This window comes from Vicugna pacos, chromosome 34 (assembly GCF_048564905.1).
Source record: "Vicugna pacos chromosome 34, VicPac4, whole genome shotgun sequence".
NCBI lineage: Eukaryota > Metazoa > Chordata > Mammalia > Artiodactyla > Camelidae > Vicugna > Vicugna pacos.
Window position 1 is genome coordinate 22,073,822 of NC_133020.1, and position 25,407 is coordinate 22,099,228.

General features: G+C 58.9%; 1 long non-coding RNA gene across 4 annotated transcripts; it reads right to left on the minus strand.

The window, feature by feature from the left end:
• Positions 1-9,173: 9,173 nt before the first annotated feature.
• On the minus strand, positions 9,174-22,917 carry LOC116276950 (uncharacterized). 4 transcript variants are annotated; one of them, XR_012066892.1, is made up of 6 exons: positions 22,659-22,917; positions 19,372-19,467; positions 18,928-19,058; positions 18,249-18,614; positions 17,929-18,078; positions 9,175-15,876 (listed from the first exon to the last, which is right to left on the minus strand). It is a non-coding gene; the product is annotated as an uncharacterized lncRNA (long non-coding RNA). The 4 variants fall into 4 exon arrangements; XR_012066890.1 differs by having other exon boundaries at positions 9,174-15,876; positions 18,249-19,058; XR_012066891.1 differs by lacking the exon at positions 18,249-18,614 and having other exon boundaries at positions 9,176-15,876.
• Between the last annotated feature and the right edge of the window lie 2,490 nt (positions 22,918-25,407).

Genomic DNA, 25,407 nt, shown 5'->3' on the forward strand with positions numbered 1-25,407 from the left:
TGCACGTTGCGCACTGAGTCTCCTGACCGTGCTCCCCAGAGACAGGCAACGCCCGCAGCCTGGAAAAGAAAAGCCAGGGAAAAGACCCGCAACCCCACCAGCAATTTGCTAGACGCTGCGCAGCACCCGTGTGCACAGCAGCCTCCCTCCTGTGAGCGCCGGCCTGTGGGCGGCCTGGCCTTCGTCCTCGCGCACCTTCCGTGGACACTGACCGTCCCTCGGGCCCCGGCATCCTGCCTCCAGTCACCGACACACACTTGGCAGGCCCCGCGTTACCTCGGCACTCTCCGTAATGGTTTTGCTCCATTCTTATTTTTCCTTTCCCGTTTTCTGGGGAGAGGGGCCCTTTTTCTTACTAACCTGCCTGGGGTCTCCCCTCCGGCTGGTTCAGGGACTCATCACCCATCACTCCGCCTTCAGTGTGGCCTCTGAATCCAAAAACAAGAAGCAGCCCTTGGTGACTTGTGTACACGTTGGCTGGTGTTTTCTCTTCGCAGATGTGGGGGCCTGAGCCTTCCTGGAGTGAAGAACTTTCATCACCATCTGCTGACGGGGCATCGGGTGGGGGACCCAGCTGTTCTGGAGAGGGGCTGTCCCCTGCAGGAGGGGAGGAACAGGGCCAGCCGCCCAAACACCGAGACCTCCCTGGCTGAGCGCTTCTCACACCGAGGAGCCCGCTTTATCTGAGGCCCGAGCTCCTCCAGGACTGTCCCCTCCCTGGGGGAGAGGCTTTCAGGAAGCAAGGCAGCGCACGCCCCTTCTTGTTTAAAAACCCTCCAAGAGTCCCCCCGTGGCACCCCACCAGCCTCACCCTTCACTCCACCGTGTCCCGAGAGTCCTGAATTCCAGCCGTTTCCCAGGCGGGCCCAGATCCCCGACCCCAGGCCTCTGCACGCGTCCCCTGTCCCCTGAGCCTGGAAAGTTCTTCTTCCCCTTCCCACCAACTCCCACTTTCCAATCTCAGCCTAGACTTCCTTTTCTCCAGAAGTCCCCACCCCTCCCGAGGGGCAAAGACCAGCTCAGGGGCCGGTCAGGGGCCCCTCCCGGGTACCTGTGTTTATAGAAGGATGCATCTCCTCTGAGGACAGAGACTGTTCCGGGCGCCTCCGTCAGCTTGTTCACTGGACAACGGACCAGTGAATCCAGCTGCAGGGGGTCCTTACCCCTCCCAGTTCTTGTCACCGAGGGGCCTCAGGAGCAGGACACAGGACCCTGCGTGGGCAGGCCTTGTTCCCTGACTTAAGCAGGTCTTTTAGCCCCAAAGTGCGTTTCCTGTCCCTGTTCTAAACCTCTCTGCCTCCTCTGTATCCCCAAGCCCCCGATCTGTGCCCACTCAGGAGGGAGGGGGGTCTGAGCAGGGAGAGGGGGGCTCCCCAGCAGGCGAGAGGGACAGCAGTGGGGGCAGAGGGGCCCCCTTTGTGCTGTGCCCCCGTGTGCCTCCCACTGCTGTGCAGGCCCCATCACTGTCGCTGTTGTCCAAGAAGCTGACACGGAGGCCCCAGGGCTTCAATAACCAGCCCAGGAGGCTCGTCCTGCAGCTTCCAAGAGGTGGGACCAGGTGAAAGCAGCAGTGAGGGCCCTCACGGTGCGCACAGCCCATCGGGCACCACCGCCTGTCACGCGCACGGTGGGCGGGCAGTCCGTCCGGTCCTTGTGACAGGTGAGGGCCTCAATGCAGAGATGTTCGTAGACTCCATCCGGGTTCCACGGCAAGTGGTGAGCCTGAGGGTGCCGAACCTTCCCTCCCTTGACTGTCCCTGCGGAGCAAGCAGGCGTGTGGAACGGGGATAAAGCGCCTGAGAGCCCACGTGCATGGGGGCGGGCAATGTGCGGGGCGGAGGGTCCTGGGCCAGGACCCCACTCGGGCCTCGGTCTCACTCATCCGGAGGCCAGGATCGTGTCACACTCCTCCTGGCTCTGCAGAGTGGACTGGCGGGCGGTGCCCACACACGCGTGCCCTCCCCTTCTCCCTGGACACTGCCCCACGCCCTCCCACCCCGGCTGCCCAGCGGCCAGCATCAGCTTTCCAACCCTCCACCCGCACACCCAAGACAGCCCTCTTGCCCGCTGGTCCCGGCCCTCGGGCTCTCAGCTGGACAGCACGTAAGGTCACCTGGGAGGTTTCAGGAACCACAGCCCTCTAGGCCACACCCCAGACCAGTTAAATCTGCTTCTCTGGGCTGGGGACATGGCTACTGGTGGGGTTTTTTTTAACTTCTCTAATGGTTCTTAAGTGCAATCAGGGCTGAAAACTACTGCATTTCAGGAGCTGGGTCCCCGTGAAAAAGAAACAGCAGTTTATGGCATTATCTGCACACATGAAAAGACCCAAATTCCAGGGAGGGGAGCTGCCAGGACCCCGGTGGGAGGAGAGGGGGCCCTGGCCCACCCACCACGGCAGCCCACGCTGCGTGGTGCAGCTTCTGTCCCGACGCCCACACCCTGTCCTGACTCCTCCCCGAGTTTCAAAGAGAGAAGCTGAGGTCTGCAGGAAGAAAACAGTCGGGGCCACGGTGCTTGGGAAGTTCCCAGCTGACACTACACTTCTCCAGGCCAGTCCACACGAAGGAGGGCAGAGGCGGGGGACAAAACGGACAGGGCTCAGAATAAATCCGCCACTAGCAGCCACTTCCCGAGTCCTACCAAAGACCCTGTAATGCTGGCCCAGCCTGTCGGTCAGACCGGCGACCACGTGGGCTCCGGGTCAGGGCGTGGGGGCCGGGCTGCCTGCGGGCCCCCCGCTAACCCCCCACTAACCGAGACCCGCATTTGCACCTGGAATTGTTCTATAGGTATGCCAGGCCAACCTCCCAGGCAACTCGTCTTCCCCCAGCGCAGATGTAGAGATTTGGGGTGACTCCACCCCCAAACACAGAACCTGGCGAGGCCCGTGTTAAAATGTAAATGCGAGGGCCTTAAATATTTTTAAAGTTGTAATGCAAGAAACAGATGGCCCTGGGGCCAAAGGGATTGCCTTTTAAATGCAAACGACAATAATGAATTTTTAAGTGCTATCATTGTCAGGGTGATGGGCTGACTCAGGCTGGAGGGAGGGGACCAACTGGGTGGGCCACCGCTCTACTGAAAAAAAACGAAAACAAAGACGCACACGGGCAGAGAAAAAAAACAAAAGGGGACGCAAGAGCCCAGGAGAGTTGATAGAAAGTTCCAGGGGCCAGCCAGGGAGTCAGAGGGCCAGGTTCCTGGGGTCTGTGGCCAGAAAACCAGGGGTGGTCTGGGAGAGAAGTAGGCCCAGACCACCAGCTCAGAAGCCTGAACTCAAAGCCGATGGGAGAACAGCGGGCGTCTCCCTCCAGGGCCCCCCGCGCGCACACCCCAGCTCCTCTTGAGACAGGAGGGGAGGGGGCAGGGCACAGCCACTCAAGGAAGGACAGCAACTTAACACCAAAATGGTGGAAGATTCACCAAAGTGGCGGAAGATTCAACTCCCAGTTGGCCTTGAGGATTAAGAGGTTTAACTTCCAGCAGACCTTGAGCTTCGTTATATACACTCACTGTAACAGCGTGATAAACAACATGCCCGCAGGCGCCGTGACAGCCCCAGGGCTGACCGCAAAAGGCCAAAGAACGGGCTTGGCCCAGTCCCTGGGAATGCCAGCCCCTTCCCCAGGGCGGTTGGATTGATCCCACCTGTAGGCGTGTGAAGCTACTGAGCCCAGAAGAACTGGCTACACCGCGCCTAGTGGCCTTTCTCGCTCCTTCCCCTTCGGAGACGCCCGCACTCTTCTGTGTGTCTCTGCGGCGTGTGTGCCTGCTTTCCCTCTGACCCGAGCACCCAGCCCCCACACCTCTTTCCTGGCCTTTCTCTTGCCTTACACTCTATGCAGCGCGTCTCTCTCTAAACAAATCTACCTTAACTCAACGGTGGCCTGCACCTGAATTCTTTCCTGTGCGAAGCCAAGGACCCACACCCGGCGGGGCACGTCCCAGGGGCTCAGTCGAGACCTGGGACTCGGCCCTCCTCACGCCCCACACCCGTTTTCCTGCATCACTCTCCCCTAGAACGTGTTCCAGGGCAGCTTCCTGAAGGCGGGCGACGGTCCCAGCATCCAGCACGTCCTGAGTCCGTGCCCCTTCTCTCTGCTGTCCTGGACTCCTTGGTTCGTTCATGCACACTGCAGGCCACGCGTCCTCGGAAGTGCTGTTCCGTGGCTGAAAGTCTACTCAGGAGATACTGCTCCAGGCTGCAGACAAGGCTGTAATCCAAGGAGGCGTGTGATCGTTAACTGCAGAAGGTTTTTAAAAACGCGAGAGGAGTTTGGATGTTTAGTTCAGATCCTCTGTGGTCAGGCAGACGCTGGCCACGTAAGACACAGATGCCCCTGGGAAACAGGGACCAGTGAGACAGCAGCCTTCCCAGGTGATGCTCAGACAGGGCTCGGGGGCTGCAAAGCCACGGCCTGGGGCCCAGGCCTCTGCTGATCTCGTAAACAAGCAAGCAATTGTCCCACCAGCCTGAGCCCCCCAAGCCCCCATGGGCTAGTTGCCTTTTGGTCTCTGCCCATTTGCGTCTCCATGTCTTTCCCCAGGAACTGCTCAGACCCCCGTGTCCAGGGCCCACCCCTAGGTCAGCTTGTTGGCTGCTGCGCCATGGTGGGCTGCCTGGTGCCGGCCACCTGTGCTTGGGCCGCCTGGACCACAAGCAGGGTGTGAGTGGGAGGCGTGGGGGCCAGGATCCCAAGAGGATTCTCAATGGGGATCCACACCCCCCCCACGACCCCCACGCACGTGGGTGCGTGACCCAACGGGGGATTTCCAGAACCTGCAGCACAAGACACTTCCCTCCTGGGGTCTCAACCTCTCTGTCTGCATTAGTTCACGGGCGCTGCCACAGCATGGGGTGGGCGGGCGGCTTAAATGATAGACATTTATTTTTTCAGTTTTGGAGGCTGAAAGTCCCAAATGAAGGTGTCTGCTGATTTGGCTCGTCCTGTGGCCTCCCTCCTCGGCTTAGAGAAGCCGCCTTCTTGCTGTACCCCCACGTGGCCTTCTTCCGTGCATGCACCTTGGTGTCTCTGTCCAAATGTCCCCTCCTTATGAGGACCCACTCTGACAGCCTCGTGTACCCTAGTCACCTCTGGAAAGGCCCACCTCCAAGGACAGCCCCACCCCAAGGTCCAGGGTTCAGAGCTTCAGCACATGAATCTGGGGGCCCGACTCTGCCCGCAGCCCTCTGGGTGACGAGCTCTTAACTCCAGGCCGCTTCACTAGGTGAAGCAAGTGCCTGGACGGGAAGGCAGCGGCAGCTCAGAGTCAGCAGATGGAGTCTGGAGTTAAGGAGCCCCTGCAAAGTCCCAGGTTGGTCTGTCTCGTCCTTTGTTAACAGGGAAAGACCCCTCCTTCAAGGCAGGGCCCCGCAGACAGCGTCTGGTCTAGGCAGGAGGTCCCTGGAGGCGGAGGGACAGACACACTCCATCCCGGCCCTGAGGGAGCTCGCAGTTCTTGCTGGGGGCCGGGCAGACCCCTGTGAAACAACAGGAACATGGCCAGGCCACATGGAACCGAGTTCTCTGGGTGGTCGGACTCCAGGGGCTGCTGGAAATCCGAGAGAGGGGAGAGGAGGGCCCCGCGGGGCTGAGGCACACGCTGGCCCCAGCTGAGCGAGAGCCAGTCGGCAAGCCTTCCTCACACGGACGACTCGAGGTCTCCAGAGTTTCACTTCCAGTTTCTTAAATCTTGAGACAACTGTGGGCCTCGCTTGTTCGCCACAGGCCCCCTGCCTGCACCCCCTTTGAACTGGCACTTTCCCCCCGAGGGTGGGCTAGGAAAGGCAGCCCCGCCCTCTGCAGCCACCCTGAGCTCACACCTGCCCGCCTGGCCCGCCCCGAGCCTGGCTGCAGGTCGTAAAGGCAGGCTTGTTTGGGGGCCTGGAGTCGCTTCCTGGCTGCACTGGCCTCAGCCCTCAGGATGTGGGCAGGGAGGGAAGGGGGGCCCTGGAGAATCCGGGAAATCAGAGGGGAGAACACAGCACACACGAAACTGAGGACCTGACGCACGTCTCTCCGCCCTCAATTTTAGGGTCCAGTGTCCCAACTGGCCTGGGCCTGCAGGCAGGCCCCCACCCCTCCTCGACCCCCCAGGCCCCACTCCATCCTCGGGCGGCCTGTTAGCCTGGGGAAGGCTGCAGCCCCTCCTGGGGGTCCAGGTGTGCTGTGGGCCCTCAAGCGGGGCCTTCGCAGGGCAGCGCCCGGCCCTAGTGGTGGCCAAAGTGCCTTCAGTTCAGGTGATGCGTCTGGAGTGTCCTGCAGACCTGCCTAAACCAGGAGGATGTAATCAGCCCTCCCTGGATTCCCAAGAAAAAGGAGCCCACGTCTGAGCTCCCCAGGAAGCTGCAGTCCACACCCTCCGCCAGCATGGCCCGCAGAGCCAGGCCCCCAGACACGCCCCCCACACCTTGCTGCGCTCAAACCTGAGCATTTCAGGGCCCCCGGCCCTCGGGGGTGTGGGGTCCCCCTTCCTTGGGCCCCCAGGGCGTTGGTGATGGCCCTCCTCCCCGGGTGGTGGGCGACGGGAGGAGGCTCCCATGGCCCCCGTGCCTGCGTGGCTAGAACTCCTAGAGACAAGCGTGACCACCTGGGACCTTAAGCACGCTCCTCGTACACGCCTCGCCCATCTCCCAGGTGCTGTCTCCGCCCTTCCCGACCAGGGGGGCTGGCCACCAGGCGGGGGAGGTGAGCCCTGGTGCCCCCGTGGGAACCCTGCTCCGCCCCCCACCCCCCACGATGATGTGGGTTCTGAGGAGCCGGTGGACGACCAGCAACACCTCCTCAGAGCTGGGGAAGTCATCCCCTGACCACGGTCAAGGGCCCCGGGGGCAGGGCTGGTGCCTTTACAAAACCAAAACCAGGACGTGAGCGGCCTGAGGCGGGAGACGCGTCCACAGAGCTGACTGCGGCTGTAGGCCGCCATCCTCATCCTTCGCCGCGGAGCATGTCACATGTCACGTGCCTCGTGAGCGCCGAGTGCACAGGTCAGCACTGTGCAGCAGATTCACAAGCCCAGCTGTGCGGCCACTGGCGTGAACACACGTTAGGGCATCCTCGTCACCCCAGTGACCTCCCCGGAGCCCGTTCACCTGCGGGTCAGATCCTGACCCGCAGGTGTTGCAGCCTGTCCACCATGCTTTAAATATTTTTTAAAATGTTGCTAGCTTTTTAAAATGAGACAATTTCACATAAAACTTTAAAACTTTAACTTCTCTGGAAAGATCAGAAGATTGGGCAAAACCGTACCCTCCTTCACACAAGGCGAGACCAGGAGCTGCCCCTGCCAGACAGGCAGGAGCTCCCAGTCCCTCTGAAACCAGTGGGGGCTGGGAGGGTCCCGGACATGGCCGTCTCCTGGCCCCAGGCTCCAGGCTCCAGGCAGAGGGCCTTGGGCCACTCTGTTCTCACAAAGTTAATTCGTGGTTTTCACCAAAAAGGAGCCAGTCTCTTCACTTGGGCGACCCTCCCTGAAAGCAAAGCCACACGTCTTGTTTAGAAGCTTCGTAATTAGGGCTTGTCCCGGATGCGGGCGCACTTCCTCGCTCTCTTTGGGGTTCTCCTCTCTGCACACGGGGGGCCCTTCTCAAACCTTCCTTCTGGTTTCTGTTTGTTTGCTGGACTCAGACGCCTCTCTCCCTGGGCGCTCTTGACAGCTGATCAGAGGACGACTTAGTTATCGAGGTTGCGGATTGTCCACCACTTCCCGCTTTGCCCCTTACGCTTTTGTTTAGAGTGTAATGCCTCCAGGGGAGGTGGACCCAGCCCCGGGGACCCGGCTTCTTGGACAGTGATTGGCTCGGAGCAGGCGAGTGACCTGCCTAGACAGAGACACAAGGGGATGGACGGTGACATTGGCTGGGGGCTTTTGGAGCAGACCCCTCCCTTCCCCGCCATCTTTGCTCATTATCACAGTGGTATGTGACGCTCAGCGCGGCTGCAGCCACCTGGGGATCACGCGGGCAAAGCCGGGAGGACCACAGAGAGGCTGGACAAAGCCCCGAGCCTGCTGAGCTGCCTGGTGGCCCAGACGCCTCCTTCTGGACCTCCTGTCCTGAGATCAGATGCCCTGTTGTTTGGGCCACTTTAGTTACTCATTCTGTTATTTGAAACCAAAACCCCGAGTCCTGTGGCCAACGCCAGGACGGCCCCCGTCTTCCACCACCTACTCAATTCGTTACCATATTTTGGGGTGCATTTCTCATGTTCAAAGCTACAGTTAACCACCTGATGTTTAAATGTTTGTTTTTAAATCTCAAGAGATGAGTTTTGCCTTAACTCCAGAGGTTTTGTGTAAATAATATGCCCTAAAAACTGGCTCACGAAGGGCTGCGGGGCAAACCAAGGACACAGCCAAGGGCAGACCCACCTCAGCAGGTCCGAGCACCAGCAACCTGGGCCACACCCACAAGCAGGCGGCCTGCGTCACGCGTCACGCGTCCCACGTCCCACGTCCCACGTCCCACGCTGGCTTTGCAGACCTGTGAAGTGGCTTTGCGAGCTGCCAGCCTCCAACCCACCACTTCTAATTAGAGGATTAACAGCCCCTTTGTCGGGAAGGCTCCAGCTGCTCCAGGCCCCACCTCGCCCAGCACCTGGGGGGACGGGGTTCAGTGTCCCCAGTGCTGGGGTGATAAGGGCCAGCCCCGAGCACACCCACCATTGCCGGGCACAGAGCTTTAGCCAGCGGAGCATGAGCTTCCATCCGCGGAGCGGCCCGGTGTCCCTGGGGTACCCTGTCCATCGGGGCCGATCCACAAAGCCCCTCCGCTAAGTGGGTAACAACAGTCCCCATTTCACAGACGGGGACCCAAGTCTCAAGGGGTTCAGATGACTTGCCCGAGGCCGAGAGGCTGACGGCCTACAGCGCTGGTCTCTGCCTTCCTGCCACCTTGCTCCCGGGCAGGTCCTTGAGCTGTAACTCGCAGCTCTCTGGCTGGCTGCTCTCCGGCAGTGGGGCTTTTGCACCAGAGTCCTCAGTCTGAGCCCACCTCTCAAGCCCCCAGCTGGTAAAGGAAGACCCTTCTGTGTGGCACACAAGCTGAGATTCATCCCAGTAACCTGCTAGGGGAAGGCCAGCCCCCCTCGCCCACCCTGGAGACAGCCTTCCGATGGCACCTGCACTATAAGGTGGAACCAGAGCCTGCACCTGGGTGCGTTCTTGCCAAGACGTTTTAATCGGAATCTAATCAGGCCTTTTAGGTCTGATGCGCAGTTTAGAAACATACAGAAAAAGGAACAAGTGAAATGACCCAACAGGGACATAATTAGACAAATTTACAGCATGGAATACCACACACGAGAGCAGAGCCGCGTCTTCCAGACTCAAAGACATACTAAAAGGAGAATCGATTATTTTGGATTGAAATAGATTCAAGATCAACAGAATGCAATGCACGAGCCTTGATTTCAAGAAACCAGCTTCAAAATATATTTGGGGGCAAATGGGAAATGTGAGTATGGCCTTGTTGTTAGATTGAATCAAAAATTATTCTCCTTTTGTTAGGTGTGACAATGGCATTGTGCTTATAAGGCCAACATCCTCACTTTCTGGGGAAATATTTGAAGGATTGAAGCCACTGTGTGTGTAATTTACTTTAAGAGGATTCGGATACACAGACATGAAGACAGGTAGGTAAACAGGTGGATGATGGACGGAGCAAATACAGCAAAATATCAAGTATCAATAGATTGTGTTTCAAATACAATAAAAGTGGGGGAAAAACCTTTCATCGTGCAAAGTTTATAAACTGAGTGAAGGTGACTGTGGGGTGGAGACTTGAAGCCAGGGCCCCTGTTGGTCCTGTTTTGCCCACCTGGTCCCCTCTCTTGCTGTTTCAGCCTGGACTCTTTGAGGCTAGAATGAGCTTAGAGACTGGGAGACCCCGACACCCAGACCAGGCAGCACTGGTTCTGAGGCCGGACGGCCACGGCAGGCTCCTCACTGCGTCCTGGAGATGAAGACACAGGCAGACCCTACACAGAAGAGCGGAAGCCCCTCCCGGGCATCCGTCCCCGCGGGCGGAGGAGCAGAGGTAAAAGCACAGTGAGGGAAACATGCACCACTCAACACTCAGACACCTTCAACCTGTACAGTGCAATGTGCCGATTGTGTCCCAGCAAAGCTGGAAAAAATGGTAACCAGAAGCGAGACTGGAGCCTGAGGTTAGCAACATTCACCTGAGTAGAAAGTCCTCCCTGACCATGAAGGTCAAAGCTGAGGGTGGTCCTGTTGGTGGGAATGTAAACTGGTGCAGCCACTATGGAAAACGGCATGGAGACTCCTCAAAACACTAAGAATAGGCTTACCCTGTGACCCAGCGATCCCACTCCGGGGTGTATACCTGGAGCGAACTCTAATTCCAAAAGACACCTGCACCCCAGTGTTCATAGCAGCACTATTTGTAACAGCCAAGACATGGAAACAACTTGAATGTCCACCAACAGATGACTGGGTAAAGAAGCTGTGGTGTATTTATACAATGGAATACTACTCAGCCATAAAAAGACTAAAACAATGCCATTTGCAGCAACATGGATGGACCTGGAGACCATCATTCTAAGTGAAGTAAATCAGACAGAGAAAGAAAAATATCATGTTTTATCGCTTATATGTGGAATCTAAAAAAATGACACATGTGAACTTACTTACAGAACAGAGAGAGACTCCCAGACACAGTAAACAAACGTATGGTTATCAAGGGAGGGAAAGAGTGGAAAGGGATAAACTGGGAGTTTGAGATTTGCATATACTGACTGGTATATATAAAACAGATAAACTAGTTTATACTGTACAGCACAGGGAACTACATTCAATACCTTGTAGTAAGTATAATGAAAAAAAACATGAAACGGAATATATATATGTGCATGCATGACTGAAACATGACGCTGTGCACCAGAAATGGACATAACATTGTGGACTGACCATACCTCAACTAAAAAAAATGGGACAAAAATTTTTAAAAATTAAAATAATAAAAAAACAGCAAGTCAGTATGATTTTCTAGGAATTTTAAAGTTAAAAGAAAAAAACCCTGAGGGTGATGTTTCCCAGGACAACTAACAGATTTAGCACAAACTTCATAAAATACCAGTGAACTACTTTATGGAATGAGACCAAATTATCGCTCAGCTCTTATGGGAAAAGAAGTGGCCAGAAGCGCAGCCTTGACGGACACATTCGGAGGCGGTAAGCTCCCTGAGAAGGACGGTCATGCTGGCTCCTGTGCCGCCCAAGTCCCCATCACTGCCACGGGGCCTCGCACACAATAGGTGCTCGATTAAAGAAAAAATCAGGGGCGAGGGTACAGCTCAAGTGGCAGAGTGCATGATTAGCATGCCCGAGGTCATGGGTTCAAGCCCCAGCACCTCCTCTAAAATAAATAAATACATGAACCTAATCACCCTAAGAAAGAAAAAAACCAATGGACACAAGCAAACAACAAAGTCAACCCCAGAAGGCTGGCTGCCTGCACTGACCAGAAAACCCCACGCTGGCACCGCGGGGGCAGAGTGTCATCTGGGCTGACGCCGCCAGCAGCACAGAGAGTGGTGGCTGGACCCCAGCCAGCTCCGGAGCATCGGGGGCAGGTGCTGGATTTCCTCATGGAGAAAGTCTGGGGCAGGAACTGCAGGGCTGGGCCTTCGGGCATCGCCGCCCAGGGATCGGCCTGGACTGCCTGGCATTTCTCCAGTCGGCCCGGCCTTGGGGGTAAAGCAGACACGACCTCAAAGACCGACTCCCCCCAAAACTGGAAACATGAGTGTAAATTACCCCACCCCCGTGAAGATGGAGGTTGTAACAGCACCTCTCTCATAAAGGAAGCCAGTAAGACAGTGTGTGTAACGTATTGGCCAAAACGTGCGGTGGGCGCAGCGGGGACTCAGGAGACAAGAGCAGCCACTGTTGCTGTTACAATGCTAAACACAGTTGACAAAACACATGTAAGGACCACCTGCTTTAATACACTTCTTGTTGCCAGTTTTCTTAAATGTAAGGAAGAAATTCCACTGTCACCTTTGAAGGCATTCGTCAGTCAATGGGATGATTTCCCTTCCCGTGTCCTCTCAGGCTGCAGGGAGGACGGGGGAGGTGCGGGGCAGAGCTGTCCTCTAATGGCTTCCAGCCCACCCGCAGCTCAGTTGGCTCCACGGGGACCAGGGTGTGCTTGTGTTTCTGTTCTCCTTTGGGTCCAGCAACACCACTCACAGAGTAAGTGCTCTAAACCCATCTGGTAAACCGAATGGAACTCCATCTGGTGCTCAGGAGCCCTGGCCTTGCTTCTGGAAAGAGGAGCTCAAGGAGCCTCTGCGGGGGAAGGAGGACGTGGGGGAGGGGTCTGGTGACATCCACACAGGAAATGCTCAGGAAAGTGGTCCTCTGGCACCTCTGCCTTTGGAGCCCCTGACCCAGAGGGAGCGAAACTTCCAGAGCTCCCTCACCTGGGAGTTCTGCCTGGGGCTTCGGCGGAGCACCTGGGTTCAGGAAACGGCTGTGTCACTGACACCACTGGGCGGTGATTTTACTGGGCTACCTAGTCTTTGGAGAAGGAAATGGGCTGTAGACAAAGATATTAGCATCCTAAAAGGAGAAAAGCCTGGGGGGGAGGGTAGAGCTCAGTGGCAGACTGTGTGCTTAGCATGCATGAGGCCCCGGGTCCAATCCCCGGCGCCGACTCTGAGAATAAATAAACCTAGTTACCTACACCCCCCAAAAAACCCCAATAATTAGAAGGAGAATATCCGTCAGCAGAAAAGGACCCAGAAACGGAGGCTGGGACCCGCTCAGAGGGGCTTGTCTGCCCTGCCCGCCCGACTTGTTAGCAGCAGAGCAAGGACCACTGAGAGCCAGGCCTTCCGCTCCCACAGCCTCTCCCGCGACAGTCCCTTTGCCCTCAACCCGCAGACGGGCATCTGACTGCATTCCGTCTGTCCTGGATCGCTCAGTCTTTTCGTCCTTCCCGCCCGTGGGCACCTCGCAGCTCCGAGGGGCCTCGTGCCCAGAGCAGAAGCTGGGACTGTGGGGCTTCTGAGATGTCGTTCCGGCTGCTTCAAGTGCCAGTGGCCACTGACGGCGTTGGAGACGGTGACAGTCCCCGCCACTGGCCCAGTGCCCGAGAAGCAGACCCTTTGTCAGCAGAGGTGCCAGCTTTGTGCTGAGAGCGGGGAGGAGGGAAAGGCACTGGCTGGTGGAAGTTCCAGCACACGCTCTCAACGAGAAAATAGTGAGGCAGGAGGAAGAGCCAAAGGGGAAACAAACAAACCCTGGGAGCCACGCTGTGAGGGAGCCCGGCTGCTCTGCGGGCTGTGCCGAGGGTGGGAGCTGCCGTCCAGCCCAGCCCCCAGCAGTGCGGCAGGTAAATGAGACCCAAGGCGGGCCTGAAGAGGGCCGGTGGGCGAGGCTGCCCGGTTCTTGGGCAGTTGAAGTCGGCCCTGGAAAAAGGGAGGGGGCTTGGTGGCTATCACGGGTTTGGTCGGGCGGTGCCAAGCCTGGAGGTAGCTGGTTTGGCCCCCAGGGACCGGGCCAGCTCACACAGGGGACGCAGCAGACCCAGGCCCAGCAAGACTGAGTTTGTGCCACTCCACCGTGGGGCAGGAAGGAGGAAGCGAGGAATTTGCACAACAGAAACTAGCATATGGGCCCCAAAGAGACCCTTCCGAGCAGGGGGAGGGCAGCCCCCTAGGGTCACTCTGGTGGTTTTGCTTGGGTTTCAGAACCTGTGGCTGGGGCGGGACCACAAGGGCCAGTCTGCTCCCAGCTGCCTCTGTCTCTCTCTCAGGCTCCTGGACACAGAACAGCTGAGCAGATAAACAAGTCACCAGCTGCTCCCTCCTCCCCCACGACACCTCGGTCCCCAAGTCCCACTCCTTCTCGCTTCACTCCTCCCTGAAGCCAACCTCCCGCAGCAGCAGCTGCAGCCTGCCGGTCCCCTCTCGCAGTCCCCTCCCGCGCCCGCTGCCCACGATGGGGCCAGTGCAGCATGTGGAGGAGCCCGGCCCCTCCCCCGGAGCCATGCAAACAAAACAGTGGTACTTTCTGAAAGTGATTACGGAGCCCGGGGGCCCCCCTGAGGAAACGGCACTGAGTTCATGGCCCCACCACAGTCCTGGAGACAGTGTCCGGCCACTTGGCCCGGAGTCCTGTGCCAGGCCCAGGAAAACCGTGAGGAGGGGTTCATCTGAGCAGAGCCTGGGGGGGCCCCTCTGCCCAGACTGCAGGGAGGAGGCCTAGGCCCAGCCTCAGCCTTGAATAAAGGCCACATGGCGCTGGTAGCGTGCGTGCACCCACACACATGCACACACACGCACACACCCACACCCTCATTAACAAAATTAAGGCCATCACGACAGACTCCGGGGCTGGCAGTCAGAGCTCCGGGTCGGTCTGTCTAACAAGCCCCCAGTGCCCGTGTCGGCACCAGCACAGGCCTTGTCCTGGAGGGCCTGGGGGTGCCCTGCGCTGGGTGGGGAGACCCCCAGAGGTTTCCTCTGCACTTTAGATGTTCAGCTCATGTGCTGCTGGCTCACCCGTGTTCTGAGAAGCTGAAGGCCCTGCGACTAGGAGGATACACCAGCCTGTCTTTGCCTGCAGGCTTGTGCGTTTCCTCGGAGCTTGGCCTGCTCTCCTGGTCACAACGCAGGGGATGGTCTTTTTTGAGGAAAACAAACTGCCTTCCACTTGCCGACTGTGTCATATTCGTCTGCACAGCTCCGTGCTGTTTCGTGGGAGCAGCAGGAGAGCTGGGCTGGAGCCCGGCATGGCTGTGTGACCTTGGACCTGTTACACAACCTCTCTGAGCCTCGGTGGCCTCACTGGTAAAATGTAACCCCTCTTTATCTTCCAGGTGAGGTTAAGTGAGGAGGCAGCGTTAAAGTAAGGTAGGACATGAAACATCAGCATTCCACTGTGGCCCCTCTGGTGCTCAATAAAATCATTTCGGGTTTTGAATTCTGTGGGAGGCCAGAGGGAAACATCAGATGGGAAGTGGACGGTGCAGGCGGCGGAGTAAAGGTGCCGAGGCCGGGCCTGAGGCCCGAACGCCCCTCTCGACGAGGCCCAGGGGCGTGGGGGGATAGTTCGGGTCTTCCCTCCCCATCTGAGTTGGGCAGGTTCTCAGCCTCAGCACTTCTGACGCTTGAGGCCAGGTGATTCCTTGGTGTGGGCCCCAGGATGACAATCAGGATGTCTCTAGAGCTGGCCCGTGTCCCCGAGGTGAGGAGGGCACCGTGCCCCTGGTTGAGAGTGGCCACTATGGGCTGGGAGTCTTGGCTGCCCCGGGGAGTCCGAACCAAGGCCGTGCTCACGGCAGAGTCAGGAGGAAGGATGTCCCCAAGCCTTCCTTCCAGGACAGCAGCTCTGATGACCCCAAGCACCGTCCTGGGGAAAATCTCCCGCTCCGGGCCTTGGTCTCCCCTTGTTTGCAGAACCGAGGTGGCTCTCTTTAATGAACAGGGAAATGACTCGGGTGTAGGAGTCCGCTCTGCACCTGCCCTTGCCCTGCGGCTGAGCAGCCCCCAAGTCTGTGCAGCTGCTTCCCTGGCTGTGGAAGTGGGAGCGAGAGTCCCATGGCTGTGGGTCCCGTGGCTGCGGGTCCCACCGTGTGATCAAACCAACCACTGATGAGGGCGTTGCAGAGCTCCATCTGCCACTGCCAGAAATCGTCCCCAAGGTCCCCCTGCAGGGAAAGCACTGTGGGAGCTGGGAAGACCTCCCTGTTCCTTCCAGGGCTCACAATCTGGTTATGGAGAAAGATGATTTCAAGAAAAGGCCACACACAGAAAATGCCTCCCACTCTCCAGGGGCCTGAGCTGGAAGGTGGCTCCACCTCCAGGGGCCTTGGGGCAGGATCCAGGACCTCAGCTTCTTCATCTGTAAAATGGGCATAATAACAGCACGAGTCGCAGGGTAAATGTGAGACTTAAATGAGAGAACACGGTCCCGGCACATAATTAAGTGCAATGTAATTGTTAGCAGCGAACACTTGGTGGGGGCGCTGCCCCAGCCCCTGGGGACTCGGGGATGAGGTCGGGGCCTCCCTCTGGAGGGGCTCATGGGCGCTCTGAGGGCGCAGGGGAGGCATCGGCCCCAACTGTGGACGCTGGATGTGGTGGGGGAGGGTGACCATGCTGGACCTTGGAGCAGGGCCAGCAGTCCTCAGCCCAGAAGGAGGCAGAGCACTCCTGATGCGGGAAAGCTGAGCACACCTGAGCAAGGCTGCGCGTGGGGACAGGGCAGGGAGGGGAGCCGCCAACACGCAGCTCGGGGCCACTCCCCTGCTCTGGTTTCTGGGGCTGCTCCACCACCCACCGACTGCCTCGAATCCCACTTGAACACAGGTGGCGTGTAAGTGCATAGACAAGCCAGCTGTAACAGACAGAAGCGTGTGGGTGAGAATGAAGTCGGCCCAGTGGGGATGGGTGAGTTTGCCCTCTTCAGAGAGAGCAGCGTCCCCGGTTCCGGCAGGGGCCGACCCCTGCAGGAGCGCGGCAAACCCAGGACCAGCGGACACTCGCCGGCCCAGCACACGTCTGGGTCCGTGTCGAGACTCCTGGCGCCACACGGCTCTACTTGCTGCTCCCAACGGCACCCTGACTCCCTCCAGACTCTGTGTCTCCCGTAACTGCCTGGCCCAGAGCAGCCACCCTGACGTCTGCGGCTTCAGTTCCCAGAGCTGGACCAGGACACCCAGCCCTGAGGCTCCACGTTGAGCTGACCACATGGAAGAGCCTCCTTTCCCTCCTCCGTCAGGAGCACCTGCTGAGTGAGAAGGAAAGAACTGCTTCGATGTCCATGCTGAGATCTGTGCACAGCCCGCTGTGGTCTTTCTCCCTGGAGGCAGAAGGCCGGGGCTGGGGGTGGGGAGTAGTGGGGTGCGCGCCTGGGGCCAGGGACGCGGGCTTCTGAGGGGCAGGGGGCAAACGCGGAGCGAGAGGCGGTACCTGGTCCTCACGTGCACCGCGTGGTACACCTTAACCTCATATGAGGTTGTACGTCAGGCTAATGTTAATAAAACTAGGAGAGGAAAGAGAAAGAGAAACAGGAGGCCCAGAGAATAGATGGGGTTTTGCAGACTGCAGAGGGAAGAGTGAGGGGGCAGGGGCGATGAGCAGGGGGGCTCTGAGCACCAGGCGCCAGCTGTCGTATTCAGAAAAGCAGAGAAGATGCAAGCCTTGACCGCGGGGCAGGAGTCTGGGCCCCAACCTCCGTGATGCCCAGTGGACCCAGCGCTGCCCTCAGCACAGTCGGGCAGGTGCAGGCGTCCTCCTTGGAAAGGCCTGGGGCGTGGGGCCGGCTCTGGGCCCCCCAGCCTGTGGACAGCGCCGGCCGTGGGCTCAGAGCGCCTGGACACTGCATCCCCAAGCCTCACCCTGCAGGTGGGCAGACGATGGCCCTTCCCCACCGGACACTGAGGAAAAGTGCAAAGTGAGGAAACAGACAGATAGGTAGACCCTTGGCCCTGAGTGTCCCCGAAGGGCAGACCTCGGTCAGCCTCCCATCTCCTCTGGCCCCTGCTGGGTGCCTGGCATTTTCCAGGACACTGAGGGGGCAGTCAGGGTGGCGTCTGGCGCAGATTTCCTCATGCTGTCACTCAGTATTAGGAGCTGCCCCCTGCCTGGCCCCACATTCAAACGAAACTGGGTCCCGTGTGGTCACCGAGGACACCCCAGCCTGGGTGAAACCAGGACTTGGGCGGGGCCTGGGACCAGCCCTTGCCCCAGACGCAGGCCCCCCAGGCCCCAGCCGAGCCCTGGCCGGGCCCCCAGACACAGGGCTCCTGTGCTCACCTTGGGACCCGCTCTGCTGTGGGCGCAGCAGGCAACTTCCCCAGGAGCGTCCCCAGCTGCAGCCGCCAGGCCGTCATAAACCCGCCACTCCAAGCGCCCAGGGCTTTTATCCCCAACCCCCCCAGCTACTCCTTACCCAGTTAATTAGGCCAGGAAGTGCTGGCAAAGGACACTCCCGGCAGGAGGCGAGGCTGGAGGGGAGATGGCAGGGCCCCACTTCCTGAGGCCTGTGGTGGGGGGCGTCTCGGGGCGGCTGGAGGTGGCCAGGCGCGACCTCCGCCAGCAGCTGCAGGGAAGAGGCTGAGCTGTGCCTTTGCTCCCAGGCCCTCCAGGGAGCTGGGCTGCTTGTTTACAGGAATGGCACCGGATCTGAGAGCTCAGAAGGGCGGCCCGCCCAGCCCAGCCCACCCCCACCCTCCCCTCAGGAGCCCCAGCCCAGCCCTAGATCACCCTCACCCTGAGCCTCTGGGCCCATGCGGCTGACCCCCCGCCCCCAGGAGAGCACAGATTTCTCCTGAGTTGAGCCAGGAGCTGCTCTGCCTGCTCTAAAGCTGCGGGTGCCTGGTTCTGCTGCGGGCGAAGTCGGGGGTTAATAGCGCGGGATTTGGAGCCCAGCTCTGTCCTGGACGAGTGCTGTGACCTTGCATGAGCTGTTTTCTCAGCTGAAAGAACAGAGACATAAATCCAGCCCTCTGGGGAGGTGTCCCCACAGCAGAAGCGGGCGGACGTTGGTGCCAGTGTCAGGGTGCTGCTGGGGGGCTTTGCCACTGAGCGGTGAGGAGGTCTGAGTCGTCCTGCGCCCCCACTCCTCCTTGGGGGCAGCTGGAGGAAGGGGACCAGCATCAGCGAGCTCCACTTTCTACGGGGGCCTCATTCTTGCCTTATTTCACTAAACCCTTAAATGATCCTGTGAAGCTCCCAGACATGAGGGGGTAAACTGAGGCCCAGAGAGGGTGGGCAATGGCCAGAGAACACACAGCAGACCCTGGGCTGGGGTGGCTTCGCGGCCTGGAGGTGTCAGAACGACCCCAGGAGGGTGACCTGAATCTCAGCAGCGGGATCATCTCCTTCCGAGAGGGGATCTCACGGCTTAGCGGGAGAGCATCGTCCCAGGATGACCGTCCGGGGTGCCCACCTCCGCTGACCGGAAGCTCTGGAGCTGGCAGGCCCCACAGTGCTGCTTTGTGGTTTATGCTGCCTGCTTCCGTCGTATCAACATTTTCTGAGAAATGTGCACTTCTTGAGAAGTGGCCTTGTTTTCCTCGCCTGCAGCAAGACAGAAGTGATGATCGGTCCTCTGATGTCCATCCGCGCCGTCCCCGAGCGGAAGTTCCCCGACTAACTTTGGAAAGCGCTCTGCCTTCTGCCCCACCGAGGAGCAGTGGGGAGGCCCCACGATGGGGGGACGGGGTCCCTCCAATCCCACCCCAGGGAACACCTGGGGCCCCAAACCAGCGGCCCCCCCGGTTTCCCCTGACGGGGTGCCCCAGCTGGCCCCCAAAGTCTTCTGTCCGTTGGTTTTGGGGGCCCGCTGGTCGTGCTGCTCTGCGACATATTTGTCTGGTAAGGTGGCTCTCACCTGAAACCCATAAAATCCAAGGACGTTCCTAGGTGAGCAGCCGGAGTGTGAAACCCACGACTAAAGGCCTCTGGCTTCGTCGCTGTCTGCTGTGACCTGAGAGAAGGGAAGCCAGCAGAGCTCCCGCAGCTCCAGGGGACACAGCCTGGGACGAGGCACAGGGAGGCCGGTATGCTTAGCGCACCGGGCACCTGGTGGAGGCCGTGGGGCTCAGGCAACGCACACGCTCATGGGGGCTGCGAGTGCACAGAATGTGGGACCCTCGGGCCCAGGGTTCTGTGACAGAGGTGCTGTGGGTGCAGCTGGGAGGAGAGAGCCGCCGGAACACAGATCCAGGCCACTGGCCCCCACATGGGCATTTCTCCCAGCTCCACCTGGGCACCCTCCTCCATCCGGCCTGGTCTACGCCCCACATCCTCCCCTCCCTCCCTCCCTCAAGCTGACGCCCACGCAGAGGCGGGAGCAGCCTGGGGGTGAACACCTGCAGCTGCCATTGTCCCAGTCCCACCCTGTCTGAGTGGGAGGGACCCAGGGAGCCTGGCGGGATAGCACGCCCACGCAGCTCTGTGTGCCTCCTCCCAGGTACCCGGGAAGGGCTCTGAGAGGGATCTGCAGGGGTCCTTCCCATGGGCGGGGCAGAGGACCAGGGGTGATATTCACCCTCCTTGGCAACACCCTTGTTCTCTGACTCCCTGAGCCTGGCAAGGCCACGTAGGCAATGGGCATAGCCCCTGTGTCCTCCCCGGCCTCAGGTTGGCCCTGTGCACCAGGTTGCAGCCTGCAGTCCAGTGTCTCACCAAACAGCAGGACTCCTGTCCACACACGGCGCTGGGGCTTCCTCAGTGGGTTCAAGCGTTCACCTGCTGGCCTGTTTGGGACTTGTGGGGTTTTGTCCCAGTGCCTTCCTGGCACCCTCTACCTAACCCCGAGGTTCTAATGCCCAGTTTGGAACAGAGTGGATCACAGCGAACACTGGACTGTCCATTCTGGAAATGCGGGTGTTGAGGTGCAGAGGTGGACAAGGAGGTGGGGCAGGCTCTGCTCAGGGGGTGCAGAGCGGAGGTGTGACACTGCGGGTAACAGATGCGGCACAGACACGGCGCCCGTGGGGAACAGCGGGAGAAAGTGAATGAGCTCGGAGGGCGTCAGGGAGGCGTCTCAGGAAAGGACAGTTTGGCTCACACAGCAGAGATGAGGCAGGACTGGGTTTCTGAGCAAAAGACCTAAGACAATATGAGGCCACAGAGGTGCCAGAGCCTGGAGCTGGTTGCGGTCTTCCTGGTGATTCATGTGTGTCCGACGGCAGCCCGCAGTCTCCCTGTGGACGTGCTGTCAGCTGGGCAGGCTCCCAGGGACGGGGAGATGGCGCCCGGTCTGAAAGTGCTTTGCGAGCCCCAGACAAGCCCCAGCGCACCGCTACGTCAGTTGCAGTGCGTTGTTTCTAGTTCCCACCTGCTCCCGCGGCAACACCAACACCGGTGCCTCCCCAGACCCCGCCGGGAACATCCCCCCCACCTCCCACCGACCCCCTGGACCCTGCATCCCTGCCCTGGATAATCTTGGAAATTTAGACAGCGTTCCTGTCACTGTCATCCTTCCCACACCGTGGCGCACGGCTGCTGCCGCCCACGGCTTGGGGCGCACTGCGCACGGGCCACCTCACTCAGCCTGCACGTCTGCTGGAACCACACCTTCATGCTGGGCTCACCTTCCCCGCTGAGTTCACCGCTTGTTTCTAGCTGCTTCACAGTATGACTTAGGCAGGGTCCGAGTTGTCTAATTTTCCCCTTGTTGGTGGATATGGGGCCCCCCCTTTTTTTCTTGCTGTTGAACATCGGGTGAATTCTTCACAAGGTAGGTGTTTATTCCCTAGGAAACCTTCAACACAGGACAGGATGAAGACTCCACCATGAACTGTGCTGTTTGGTTTTTTTTGTTTGTTTGGTGCTGTCTGAATCGTGGCCCGCCTGCTTGGGCTGGACAACCTCGTGCCGCAGTGACCTCCGCCCCCTCTCCTCGCCCAGCAACCCCCAGGACCCATCCTGACCATCCTGAGTCCTGAGTGGGGACACGTCATTCCCCTCTGTTTCCACCTGGGATGGGCCGGGCTCAAGTTTCTGCCAGCGCATGCACCCCCCTCCCCCTCATTTTTCTCCAGAGCCCTTTGGACAAAGAGCCGCTGGGACGTGAGTCATCCTCACCTCGCCCTCCAGCCAGGCTGCTCCGCAGGGTCTGTCCTGATCTTGCTCTTTGACTGGCCCCTCACTGTCTCCTCCAGACCCTGGTTTCTGAGGGAGTTTCCAGGGACGCCTCCAGGGAGCCCCTCCGAGCCCTCCACTCTGCTGCAGGTCTCCCCTTCATGGGTCTTTTAGTTTGCACCCCCACTCCTGCGTCCCCACAGTGGTTCCTGTACCCTGTACCTCTCCCCTCTGTGCTCCAGCCCAGCAGCCCCTCCTCCAGTCCTGTCTTCCGAAGCTGGGTCTGCGTTACACGGCGAAGGAGGCAACAATTATCTAATGAGCCGGCACAATGCCAACCACCAATTAAACAGCCTTGACATGGAATCTCCCTCCCTCAGGAGAACTGTCTAAGGCTGAACCCGGGTGAGGCCGAGATGATCTGGAGACAATAACTGACACTTCCTCACTAGCAGGTGAGGATTTCGGCACCCTCCCTGTCTGGCGGCCATCTCCCAAAAGAAAGGGTATTTAAATACACCGCAAACAAACACACAAAAACAAAAACACACGGAAACCGCTATCTCAGATTTGCAGTTGAAATCCCTCCTCAAAATGGGGACGTGGGGGGAGTGCTGTCTGCTCGGTGACTCAAAGCCGCAGCGTTGGAGACCAGCCGGGCACACCGCACAGGAGGCAGAGGGGTGGGCCTCCCCGTGGCTGGACTGGCCCTCGGTGTCGGTCCAGGCTCAGGCTGCCCATGCGGGCAGGGCACAGCCTCTGCTTCCTGAACCCTCCAGGAGACGGCCATGGCCATCGCGTGGGAAGTGCGTGACGACCACGTGAGGACACGTAACAGAGCCACCGTACAAGTTACAGAGCCACGTGTAGTTCAACCATCGTCACGTCGCAGAGTGACACCACCAACAGCCTCCTCTGCCGCTGCGTCCCTCCCTGCGTCCCTGCATCCCTGTCGAGCCCAGCGCCAGGCAGTCCCCGACGCGCACCCCCCCGTGTGGACCCCCAGTGTCACAGGCAGGGTCGGGAGGAAGCGTCCTCTCAGAAACCCTCGCGACCCCGTCCGAGGTCCTGGGCTTCCGTTGGACTCACCTCCTCCCTCTTCTCGCTGGTCCCGGAGGAGTCTTCTGAGGTGAGCGTCCCTTACTCTCCAGCGATTTTCCTAATTGGCCCCCTGCACAGCTTCCTCAGCCCTCGCTCCTTCGCAAGCCAGTCTCTCTGAACAGCTTCCTTCTCCTTCGGAGTTCCTGTGGAAGCGGTCTCCCTCTCCCCCTGCCCTTCCTGCACCTGGGTGTCTCTCCCGCCCCCTCCTCCTCCCGCGGGCGTCTGTCTTCGGTGACACCATCCAGCCTCCTTGTGCCTGCCTTTGCTCACGGGCTCCACGGAGACAGGAGGAGCCTTCCAACGCCCACGCGGGCCACATCGGGGCGCAGGCCCCGTCCTGAGGTGGGGCTCCCTCTCCGGAAGGGCCATGTCTGCGGGAGCCGGCGCCACCACTGCTCGCTGAGCCCTCTGGGCACTGAGGTCTCTGAGAAGACTGCTGACTCTTGAGTGGCCGTTCACTCTGGTCCCTCCAGTGGGGAACTCTGTTTGCAGCAACAGCACTGCCTTGAACAAACGCAACGATTTATTTCTTTGCCCGACAGAAACGAAATGAGCGCCTGCTCTGTGAGTGGAGGGGGACAGGGACAGTGGGAAACCAGCCAGGCGAGGACGTGAGGACGCTGGCTGCTCTGCGGAAGCCGGCCAGAGCCACGCGTGCAATCTGACTTTGCAGCAGCCACACTGCAAAAAGAGCCAGGTGAAGTTAACTTTAGTGTTTTCTTAAACAATGTGTCCAACGTTTCAACAGGCAATAAATGTTTCAAAATTATTACTGGTCTTTTTCTGCTTTTTTTTCCCCATAGTAAGCCCCCAAATGCCGTGTGTTTTCCATACACAGCACGTCCTGGTTCGAACCCTCCAGGCGGTAGGTGGCTCCTGGCAGCTCTGTGGGAGCCCAGATTCAGTGTGAAGGGGAATGTGCTACGGGGGCTTCTGGTCCCCCACCCACGCCCCCCTCGGTGCCTGTTGGGGTGGCTGGACGACACAGGGTGTGCCGGCAGGCGGAAGGGGGCGTGTGGGTCTGTTCTGGGGCTGCTCTCTGCCACCTGTCGTCACCCCAATTCCTGCCGGGGGGCAGAGCCAAGAACCAAACACAAAACCAAACCTCCTCCCCAGCAGATAAGAGCAAGGATAGCTGTGGTCTTTCTTCCTCCCTGGGGCCCTAGGAAGGAATGCCATGCTTGTTCCCTGGAGGGTGGGTTCCCGCGGACTCAGGCTGAGAGTTGTTCCCAGGATTCCTCTGGGCTCACGGGCCTCCTCCCAGCCCTCGCCCTCGCCCTCACTCCGAGGGGACGGCTGGATTTTCCTTTTACTGGCCCAGCACCCTTTCTTTGGGGGCCCTGCCCCACCCCGCTACCCCTATTTCATCTAATTTAGGTGGGGTGTCAGTCCCAGGGGTCCCCCCACTCCCACCATGCAGGGCACTTGAACGTCACAAGCCTGTCAGACGCTCCCTCCTTGAAACTGGAACCAGCGCCCAAGAGCCACCTAAGTGCTGGGGCTCATTTCGAAGCTGGGTGCTTTGATTTCCTCTCCTTTTCTTCCCTTTCCGGGGAGGTAATTAGGTTCCTGTATACTTACTTATTTTAATGGAGGCACTGGGGATCGAACCCAGGACCCCGTGTGTGCTGAGCTATACCCGCATTTGCCTTTGGTTCCCTGAGCTGTTCTCCCAGCAACCCTTCTCCCCACCACTCTCCCCACCTCCGGTTCACTGGAATGTCTGTTGCTCATAAACAGAGCAGCCCGGTGCAAAATGTTAACCTCAGCTTTGAGAAGGAAAAGGCAAAGACTCTGAATATATACACATATATTCTTGACTTCTGTCACACGTGTGCGCACACGGGTGCGTGTGCACACTTTCCCTTTTGAACTCTGCGACTATAGACTGTGTACGGTTAGCAACGAGGTCTGTCCGGTTTTACTTTTTGAAGCAAGGGTCACTGGAAGTTTCCTGTGTCCCAGCGCGCTCCAAAACCTGGGTCACACCGCCTGCCACTTCCGGGCCCAGTAGCCAGGTGGCCGGTGGGGGCCTGGAGGGAAGTGGCGCCTTGGCTCTGGTCACCGTGGAGAGGCTGCCTTCCCGCTGCGGCCTGCTGCCCGTGTCTGCTCTCCCTCCTGTGGAGGGACTGGGCTTTGGTATTCTTCAGCCAGCTTTAGCAAAAACACATGCCTGATGAGGTGAATAACATGCTCTTAGGATAAAGATACCATAAAAGAATATTCTCTGTGCTTCAGACCGCGGTGTGACGCGATCCCCGGGAAGCCGTGGGTTCGCTTGCTTCAGTGTGCTTCTGAGCTGGGAAAAGGTAAACTCTCTCCTTTATTTTAAGTGTCATGTTTCACAGAGCGCATGAAGGATTATACAGATTGAAATTCTGTCTGTTCACTTAACATACTCCCCCAGAATTCATGACACTTGGACAGGGCAGAGGAAAGAGGGGAACATTAATGGCCAGATGCTGCCCATTACTCTGTAGAAATCTGTCCAAATAAATGTTGGTCTTGATATTTTGGCCAATTTATGGCAAACTGGGAGTCAGAGGCCTAATTTTTTTTTTCCGTTTCATGTGCTGCTGCCCACCAGCTGCGAGTCCTTGGTGCCCAAGCAGAAGACAGAAGCGGATTGTGGGTTCGGGCTGGGGCTCGGGGTGCAGGGTAAGCAGATAAGCAGATAAGACGTCAGACCTTCTGCCGGCCCGCGTGCTGGCCCTGGGCCCCACCTCCTTCTCACCTC